This window comes from Chlorocebus sabaeus, chromosome 2, assembly GCF_047675955.1.
Source record: "Chlorocebus sabaeus isolate Y175 chromosome 2, mChlSab1.0.hap1, whole genome shotgun sequence".
Lineage (NCBI taxonomy): Eukaryota > Metazoa > Chordata > Mammalia > Primates > Cercopithecidae > Chlorocebus > Chlorocebus sabaeus.
This window is the reverse complement of record NC_132905.1, coordinates 77,848,320-77,853,093: the sequence shown is the minus strand read 5'-3', so window position 1 is coordinate 77,853,093 and position 4,774 is coordinate 77,848,320.

Genomic DNA, 4,774 nt, shown 5'->3' with positions numbered 1-4,774 from the left:
TGAGACAAGAGTAAATTCTGTGATACAGATATACTACTTTATTTCCATTTGTTTATTTATTCCTGTATCTATTTTTTATTTTTATAGATGTAAGGGGTACAAGTGCAGTTGTCTTACATGGATATATTGCATACTGGTGAAGTCTGGGCTTTTAGTGTTGATTCCTATTTAAATTAAGTGTATATATTAATGATGGCACCAAAGCTCTAAGACTCAGATGTAATACAACTGGCTTTTATTTATGCCATATCATCACCATCGTTATCATTCATGCAAAGCATTGACATTAAGACAGATTCAGCAACAGCAAGACAAAGAACACAATCATTTTGCCAGTGTCACATATTAATCACATATGGTGATACTGATCGCATAGTTGATGCTCAATTGGTAAGGCACAGTAAAGCAGCTGTTTAGAATATGGAGTAAAATGGGAAGACTAAAGACAGAGTGGAGGGATTGGTGGAAATATGCCCTGAAATACAACTTAAAGTCATGCCACACATCCCCAGCCTGCCAGAAAACTGCAGGTAGAAAGGACCTGGGTGATTATCAGATTAAGGTGACGTCAACAAAAGCTCTCAAGGCAATTTTGTGTTTTGCAGTCTTTAGCTATGAAAGAAAGAGTGCTGAGAACCCATTCTTTTTGGCTGTAACTGCACAGATAGGTGGGACTCATTGTCAAAGGAAAGTGGCTATTTTATTCTCACCACAGCCAATGGAGAAAAGAATGAGACTGTGCATGGGACAAAGCCTCATAATGGAAGTTGTTCCCATCCTGATCGATCACTGTGACAAACTGTAGCGCTGGTTAACCATATCGATTTATGCCACCCACCTCCCCTACTCTAAGATGGGAGATGGTAGTGAGGGTAGTGGGTCCCAGTTCTGATCATGTGTCCGCTTGATCTATATTTTTTAAGTCCTGAAAAATGATTTTAATAAAGATCTAGGTTTCAAGAACACTAATTTATTCTACTTCTACTTTCCCCTAATGCCCATCACTTTACACATCTGATATATTGATATTTCAGATCAATGGAGGCCAATTTTGCCCAGAGAAGACTCTAATAAAGAAAAAATAGAGAGAAATAGAAAAATTGCATTATATACCTAGCAACAATTACAGTAGTGAAGCTGTGTTTCTTTGGCATCATAGACAATTTTTTTTTTTTAAATTATCTATCACCCCATATAAACTGTCCATCTTCCATGCCTTGTTTTCCTATTTAAAAAATCTCTTTTATTTCTAGTATCCTTTTCTTATATCAAGCAATTTGGTCTTAGTTTCCAGGAAACCACGTGCACACATGCACACATACAAACACACACAAAAGCATACACCCATTATGGAACATTCAGATAATCTACAATCAATCCTACTAATCAAAACTCAATCTTATGGATTTTTGGAAATCCATGAGAGAATGTAAGTAAGAAAATGTCTAAGCTACTTATTAAGCTCACATAAACAAATGGAACAGAAACTAATGTGACAGATCAGATACTGGTTTGGGATGAGGTAAACCGGATAATATATACTTGACCTGGATTATTCTTGATTCACTATCATGCTTCGTGAAACAAAACGTGGCCTATGGTTCTACCTAAGGCAGCAGATAGTCTGGGCATAAAAGAAAACATGCTACCAAAGAGAATTGCTGGAGGAGACGCTCAACATCACAAGGACTTGAAGATGATGAGACATTATCCTCCCTGATGGTAAGCCTAAATCAATGTTTCACATACCCCTTCATAACAATACATTGCCTCAGCATTTTCCTTATTTCTGGTTGTCCCATGTTTTCCTAAGATCCTAAGTACCACATAATACATATTGTTTGTTACCTCCAATTACTATAATATGTTAATTTTACTTCTAAAAAGTTTGAAACCAATAACCCCACCACCGTCACTAAGAAGCTCCACAAAACAAAACAAAAAATAAAAACCCTGAACCAATTTCCGGATATTGCGTAATCTCTATTCTGTATCAAAAAATATATCAGCTAGTTAACCAACTGTTTTGACAAATTTGTACACAAAAATGTTGGATAAAACAGTGAACCTATCTATCTGTATAAACTGAATCTGGAACGTAGCTACTATCTATTGTCCCTCTAAAATGCAGGAGCAATAATAAAACCCAACTCCTTGGGCTTCTGAAAGGAACAAATCAATCAGTTCAAACATGGCCTACAAAAATCATAGCCATCATACATAACATTATAGTTCACATGATTTGTGTTGAAGGTAATTATTTCATGTTATAATTACTTTAGGTCTTACTTACATTTTATTAAGACTAATTAATCTATTTCTTCCATTTATCTATTACTTACACAAATACCAGTTGAATGTGCCCTGTATTTCAATGTTCTAAACACTGGAAATTTTACAGTGACTAAGGTAAAGACCCCACCCTCATGAAGATTACGCTCTAATTAGGGATAAGAGATACACATTCCCAAGAAACTAAATATGTGTATTTTCTCAAGAATGATGCACATTTTTAAGAAAATAAGACAGGACAAAGGCAGAGGAAATCAGGGTTTCTTGCTAGGTAGGGTGATCTGGAAAGGGATGTTTGATGATTTGACATTTTGGAAGAATCCTGAATATATTGAGGGAACATTGCACATGTCTCATAGAGATGGTTTCAGTGAAATCAGCAAATGCAAAGGCTGAGTCTGTTACATTCTTGACGTATCTGAGAAGAAAATGAGCCAGTAAGGAGGAGTAAGCAGAGGTCAAGAGGCAAGACATGATACTGCAGTTACACTACAGCCCAATCACGTAGAACTTTGAAGAAAGTTGTAAAAAGTCTGGAGATGCATATAGTAATTTCTTTAAATGTTTCTCTTTCTTCTAAAGACATAAATTGGAGGCTATATCTGTTTTCAAATTAGTATATGCAGAATGTTAACTAATTAGAGTTAAAAGCATTTCAAATAATAGAATAAAAAAGTGATAAAACACATTTGATAATGTACTATATATTTAGAACAGATGAAATGAAGCTAATTTAAAAACATAATATGCACAGTAAGTTATAATTTTAAAGAGACTAACAGTATATAAATGATTAACATTTTTATTAAAATGACATAGAACATTTAATTTTCCTTTTAATTCAATTTCATTTAATTCACATTTACTAGAGCATTCTTTGTACTCGTCACTGAGTAAGGCAAAATAATAACACTTATGTCAGTTTTTTTGAAAGAAAGTAACTTAAAACATAGAGGTGCAGGCAATGACACAACTATATACCCCATTCAGAGACAGCACAGCTCATACAACTCATATCTTCCAAGATGCTCTTTCTCACCTACAAAAGTTGATCCTCAAATGTTCAGCTTAAAGTTCTGTAGCAGTACACATGATGTGAGAATTAGAGGGTGTGCAACGCAGATTATGCCATTTCCTGAACTTCCTGAAGTTCATGCAATGAGTATAGTGATGCTTTCAACTGGGGTTTTGAGACTGAATTTATCTTGCTTGCAGATGATTTTTGATCTGAAAGGAAATGTAATGATTCATATAATCACGAATTCTTTATATTTTTGTTGTATAGATATATATTCATTGACATACATTTTATGTATGCATATATACATATATATGCATGTGTGTGTGTGTATAATTAAGGGCATTTTATTGTATATGTATATATATTCATGGTAGATTCTCTGCCCATATTTTCATTTTCCAGAATTTCCAAAAGCAGTATCTCTTTCGCTCTGTCAAGGAGATTTTTCTTACTAACAGAACCCTCAATCTTGTACATGGGGCAGACTAGAAGTACCAGGGAACTAATGTCCTCAGCCAGTGTTGGACAGAAGCACTGAAGTGGTTCATTTCCTTGAGCTTTCTGTTCCTGATTTTGAGGCCTGTGTTTTATGCTGATTCCCAGAATTCCTAGGCAGAAGCAAGCTATAGAATTCCACAACTGCGACTTGCTTTATAGTTGAAGCTGTGTTTTCCTTTCATCCCTTACCTGTTTAAACTCCAAATTCCCCTAGCAGTGATTCCTGTGTTCACTGCCTGAATAAACTACTCACACTTAATTCCTTGTCTTAGTATCTGCTTTAGGGTGAACTCTATCTGAGACAAATGACATATAATATAAAATGCCTGTAAGATTTAAAATTCTGTGTCAACACTGTGTGACAGAAATCACACTCACCAGCTATGCACATGTTGCCTGGTATTTTCCAGTCTCCCTTGCTGTTGCATTAAAACTGTAAACATTCTTCAGGCCAAAGGAGTATGAGTGGTAGTAATTCGTGTTTCTGTTTCAGGCCAACGCAGTTCAGAGCCAGTCAGCTCCTTTCACTTTTCTCTTTCACTGTCACATCAACTTTGGAAAACAAATGTTCCACATGGCATAAAGGGGAGCCACTTGCCTATCTGAATATTTTATTATTGAGAGATACATGATTTTTCAGTGTTGGACCACCGAGGTTTTAAAATTCATTTTACACTAACACAGCCTAACATCATTATGACCATTCCAAAACTGGGTAGCAAAATGTTGCTGTCTGATGAAAAAAATTCCCCATACGTGGGATTACCTTTGTTGTTCAGGGATGAGAAATAAGAAAAATTAAAATTCTTTCCAATCCCAACTCCACTTCAGCTTTTAGTAGGTGTGTTGTGGTATGCAAGTGAGTTTACTGCCTTAATTTATAAAACATGACTACCTACATTTACAAAGCATGTATATATAGTACTGTACTGATTTCAACAGCCATTTGAAAATTCAATGAGA